The sequence below is a fragment of the Scleropages formosus genome, chromosome 11, assembly GCF_900964775.1.
Source record: "Scleropages formosus chromosome 11, fSclFor1.1, whole genome shotgun sequence".
NCBI lineage: Eukaryota > Metazoa > Chordata > Actinopteri > Osteoglossiformes > Osteoglossidae > Scleropages > Scleropages formosus.
In genome coordinates this window covers 18,147,465-18,153,464 of record NC_041816.1, presented here as the reverse complement: position 1 = coordinate 18,153,464, position 6,000 = coordinate 18,147,465, and positions in this window count along the sequence as shown.

Below are 6,000 nucleotides of genomic sequence, written 5' to 3'. Positions count from 1 at the left end.
ACTGATTAGCATATAATTGCTGGCATTGTATTAGACACAGGGAATTAGTAGTGTGCTTGGCGGCCGGGAGCTCATTCTCTCAGGGACTTCACACACAGCCCGCTCAGTCTAGGCTTCTGCTCTTAAAACGTGCACACAAATATGCACAGTGTCACAAAGGAAAGACTGTGGGCCATTCACAAAGGACTGGAAGAATATGTACCTCTATTATTTATTCTTTTAGCTGATACTTTACTCCCAAGTACTCACAGCATTAGAATTGTACACTAAGTGACTTCTTATCTGCCAATTTATACAGCTGTCTATTTCATTACTGTATCAATTCACAGTATGTACCTTGCGCAAGGGGATAGTACAGAAGGAGTCGAGATTCAAACCCGAGTCCTTTTACGCATACTTAAAAGGCAACAGCCCTCACCTCTATACTACTTGCTCTTCCTAAACATTAACATAAAATGTTAGCATATCTTTTGCTTCTAATGGACAATAAAAGACAGAAACAAACAAAAATTTTAACGAGAAATACACAACTTGTCAGATAATGAAAAACCCCTGGAAGCACAGTTGAAGTTCGCACAAAGAATTTATTTTCACGCAGTGAGCACCTTACGAGTGAGTACCGTGGAAACGTCTGCGAGTACGAAGACTCGGTTGATAACACCTCCCATAGTGCAGAAAACACAATGCCACCACACCAGCTGACAAGGGAGTCCCCTTAACCCCCCACCCACCCCTTAAGTGAAATATGAGCAAATAAGGTGTCTGCACTTCAGGCCGCCGGTGGTCCTTCTCAGGTTCCCAGCGAAACCCCTTCGGACAACGACACAGCTGCAACCTCGGGGAGGCAATGCTGGTGGATTACGTGTGAATACAGAGCCACTTCCAGAGGGAAGGAGCCCTATAGAAGTCCAATTTTACACACTGCGACAGAATGGCTCAGTAGGCCTAAAATGTCACCGGTTACACCGAGACCTTTTGTAAGCAACATTCTCCTTCATTGGCTGACTGTGTTTCATGGCGACTACACTAAACAAGTAAGTGGCAAAGTGTAATCCCTCTATTTTTTTAATTAATGAGGAATCGGCAGAGGGAGGCCTAGACACCAGTATAAAATGTATATCGGCCCGGAAAGAACGCGGTACTAGCAACAACACATGAGGTCAGGTTGTACAAATAGAAACATATTATATGACAAAGCAGCTGAACAATCTATAAAGACAAACAGAAGACGGGGTGTAAATTCATCTTAAACGGTCTGCGTGGTTCATAGCGGAGACAGTGTTTAGCTGGACAGAAGGGTCCCTGCACAAGTGCTGAATCCCTCAACCATTTGTGTGCAGCCAAAAATAATTCCCTTTGAGAGAGAAACTGTACCATGCCCAGTACTCCTCTGTTCCATGCCGCACCATCAGTCATTTTATTGACACAGCCATTTCCATGGTGCGCCTGTTATAAATTTGTTGTTACATGGCGCGTCTGCCACGGTCCACACGGCATTTTTGTGTGCGGCGCCCGCTGGCATGGGAGGGGGTACAACGGGGCCTGGGAGGGGTGTGTACGGCGGGGGCTATCTTCTCCTACCCTTAGCCCTGATAAATGGCCTGCGGTTGACTGGGGAGGATGCGGAGAGGGCCCCCTGGGGCCAGCGGCCTAGTGGGACTGTGGGGTGAGGTGGACCCACGCCAATTATGGCCCTTTGTGCTTCATGATTGACACCAGTGTCTCCCTCTCCTTGCAGCCTCATTATCAACACTAGCCAGGCACTGACCCGCGGAGAGGAGGCAGTCTCTCGGCTTGGCCCTTCCTACAGCTGAGCTTCCTCTCTCACCACTTAAACCCGCTTGCACACTTAAATAGTTTCTCTCACTAACACTGACACTTTTCACTGGTGCGAAAAAATTCCACGTATTTATATCGGGTTGTATGAGTCAGTTAAAGTGCGTTTCTGCGTTGCAAAAAATGTAGGCGGAACATTTAGGGACTTTGGAGCGTTTCGGGTTTATCGTTTCTTGTACCCGCTTGTCGTAAAAGCGCTTGCAGGCAACAGTAACTGGACCGGAATGTTATTTTTGGATGACTGGTTTTAAAATGAGCAATCTCCTGTAGTACATCCCGCACAGTGGTGGACAGAAAGCACTCTGTACCCGAATAAAAGGAGAATGTCTATAATCCAATCCAACGCTTCTTTGTCCTCTTTGTACCCAAATGATCATTTAATCACCTAAAAGCCTGTTCTTCAATTTTGGTCTCAACTTTTATTATTTTTCTGTCTGAGCTTTTCCTTACTCAAAGAGGAGTTTTTCCAAGCCCTTCATTTTTTTCTCAAGTGACGGCTGAATAACTATGCAAAAAAATTAAGGCATAATGACCCGGCACCGGCGACAAAACCTGATTGGTCACGGAGGCCACTGGCTAATGAGCCGAAAAAATGGCCCTTGGGTGTGTAATAACTGTATTTTCCTCCGTTTCTTCCCCTTTCGTCACAGCCTTGTGTGGCATCTCTAACAAACTGAAATGGCACCAGATGCAACAGGGCTCAGACATTTTGACTTGAATTGCGAAACCATATGTTCAGATAAGTCATGGTTTCCTCTTTCCCACAGGCAGGGGCCTTGCCTCTGTGAGGTAGGCCACTGGTGGCCAGGAAGCTCCTTCATTTACAGCCCCTCCCAGCGGAGGAGAAACGGACCCTTTTCGAGAGCCTCCTTGCACCCATCTTGGCGGTACTTATCTAGGGTTAATTAATTAATTTACTGCAGTGGTATTAATATGACTGTGTTATTTTGTGTTTCATTTGCTCTGTAAATGTAGACCTCTTATATTGATATATGCTGTGTATTCCTGAAAGTACAACTATAACAAGTGAAAATACAGTATTATTTTCCAAAAAATGATGAAAATGAAAATATAAACACAGGCCAATCGAATCATGCCAGCGTAATGCTAAACGAGCAACTGCAACGACACGTGTGCGCAAGCGAACGCAGCGCTAAGGAGGCTTGCGAGGTGAGCGGTTTTGCGGCAGGTCAGAAGCAGTTGCAACTCTCCGCAAGTTGTTGTGCCGTCGATCGAATCTTTGCAGAAAGCGGGCGAGGGGAAAAAAGGCGGCTGGGAGGCCTTGTTCTTCTGCAAGCTTGGCTGCTCAGTTCCTGGCGCCGTTGGCCGCAGTCAAGTGAAGTTATTATCCTTTTTTTATATACTGCACTTCTTGCCCTCGTGAACCTGTTGAAAGGTTCTGAAAGAGCCCTGAAAAGTACCACTGGCTCCTGAAAATAGTGCTGACTCTGAGGCAGAAAGGGGGAGCTCCGGTTTTATTCAGTGCCTAAGATAACACCATACAGAATGATAGACTCCTCGGAATTGTTTGTCCCCCATGGCCATTGTTCTTCCTTTCAATGAATGAGACTCTTAGCTGCACTTGAGGGGCCGTCACAGGTAGGGAGACCCACGGAGATAATTCCCAGCCCATGCTTGATTGCCTCCTTTTAGCCTCTCACTCACGGCCCTGAAAGGCCTCCGACGCTGGTGAATAAACTCCTACTCGCTTCCATAAACTTTTTCTCCTGCTGAATTTTCCGGGGATGTGAGCAGCTCCCAGCCCGGCCCGAGGATGCCTCTGAATGAATCCCTGTTTGGAATCAAAGGGCGACGGCTCCACCCCTCTCCGCACACACACAATCAGGGCCTGCCACTGAGCTGGGGCCTGCCTTTAAAACAGACTTCTTTTCTCTGCCTCACGGAGTCAGGTACACAAAAACTACCGTCCACTTTGACTCTTTCTTACATTCTCTTCTATTACGAGTTTAGCTCGATATATACACTCGATTGGGTATTAGGTCAATTCCTGACATTGATTTCTGGCTTCTAATTTTAATGCAGGAAAGGAAAGGTTTGCAGAGTTAGACGAGAAGCACCTGGTTTCAGCAGATGATGTTTTCACTAGAAAAACCATTCATCGATTTTGTTATTTGTTTTTCCTGTCAGATTTCTATGGTGGGAGTGGTGGGTTATAATTTTTTTCCTTCATGAACAATAACAGCAGAAATTCCATATCTAATCCACCTACAATGGCGTTCTACACATATGCATATAGTGCTTCCATTCCTCCATTTCTCATTTCCATTTCAGTCAAGTCAATGATTTTCAAGCAACTATCAAGACCCTAATAAAAATGTCCAGTAGGAACAACTTATATATAATCTGCTCAGAGAAAAGAGGCATTTAAATTATGCTAAACTGCTTCAAGAGAAAGCAAAGAAGGCCACGTGAGAAGGATGTAGAAAAATGATGAAATACAGATGGTGGTTTTTTCTACCTGCTTCATCCATATTGTCCTTTGTCTTCTTGAATAAAATAAAAACAGACAGCAAGAAGTGCTGATCCTACACATGAGGGCTTTCTGATAAGGCTGAACAAGCCAGGCAGTTATTAATTAGTGTTGCTATAAAGACCCCAGACATACATTTACGTTACAGTTACATTTATTCACTTAGCAGATGCTTTTCTCCAAAGCGACGCACATCTCAGCAAAAATACAATTTATGCATTACATTAGGAGAAAGAGACATAGCTACAGACATGGGACTCTTAAGTAAACCTTGTTTGTTACTTTCCGCTTGATGCACCAATGTTCGTTGCTCGAGTAGGTGCATAAAACACAGGATAGATGAATCCTGAAGGTTTCCAGAGTATATATATATAGTGTGACAGACCCACATCCCCAGCAGCCACAACTCAGGTGAAAGCTGACATGGAGCAGGGGGTCAGTTTGTCTGGGAAAACTTTCTGCTCAGTGAAAGGCAACCCTTCCCAGGGGGGCTCTACTTTACCTCATGAGCTCCATACATTGAGGTACCACTGCTGCACACACTTTGCTCAGCATAGACACATCAGATACTCAACAACTCACTGAGTGATTTAGGATGAACACACTACTTTCATTACAGTTCTGGTTGTCTCCTTTGAGTGAAAGGAACATGCAATTTTAAGCAATTTTATTCTTTTGTTACGAGAGGATTTCGCAGGTAAATTTGGGTTAGGGTTCTGCGGATAGAGAATCTTCGCTCGAAAGCAAATAAGCAGTTTCCTTTGCAGGAGATTCACCCACTCATAGCCTGTATGTTCACTAATCCAGATGGTACATGCATACCTTATACTTATACTGGGTTCGTGGACAGGTCACGAATATCAGACATCACTGTGACCCTGACTTACGAACCTGCTATTTTAGTCCAGTGGAAAGGGAAAGGAACAGAAACTCCTATAATGGCTAAGTAATGGTATTTATAACCTGACCTGTTTAAGAAAAACCAATTGAATGAATTGGAAAAAGTGCAAAGATTGTCAGTACTTAAACTGGCTAAAAAAGAAATGTTTTACCTTCAAATAATCTGGTCCATTGAATGCCAGTTCTGTGACGTAGTAAGAGAAGTAAAAACAAAAGGACACTGGAGCAGCCCTAGTGCTGCTTTACAAGCGGTGGAGAATCTATTAAATCTAGTGTGTGTCTGGTACCTCTCCAGACTTGACGGAGACAAACTGAGCCACTCCAGTGAAACAGTCAGCGGCTGAGTCTCCCTTCATCCTCGCATCTGTTGCGCCCCTTTGGTGAGTTAAGTTGATGAATGCGCCGTCGCTGACGAGGAAGACTTCAGTGCATCAACAATACTTTCTTTCTCCCAGCCCATCCATTAAAGGGGACCTGCTTGCGTTCGGGCGAGGGGCACAGGATTTGATTGACAGTATCTGTCAGAGGCAATGAACTCCACTTAAACATTGTCTTTATGTGCCTGTGTAGAGTTGTTGGAGTGTGACCCCTCCATCTGTTCCAGCTAATCTGGGTGTGGCGTGGGCCCGCTTCCTCGGGCATGCAGCCCGTGCACAGTGCACTCTCGTTAGCACGCGAGACACATTGCCGTCACAGCGCGGACGCGACACGGGCTCTGCTCTGCAGAGAGCCGCTGGTTAGCCGTTCTCCTTGTCCTCCTCTGTGAGGAGCTC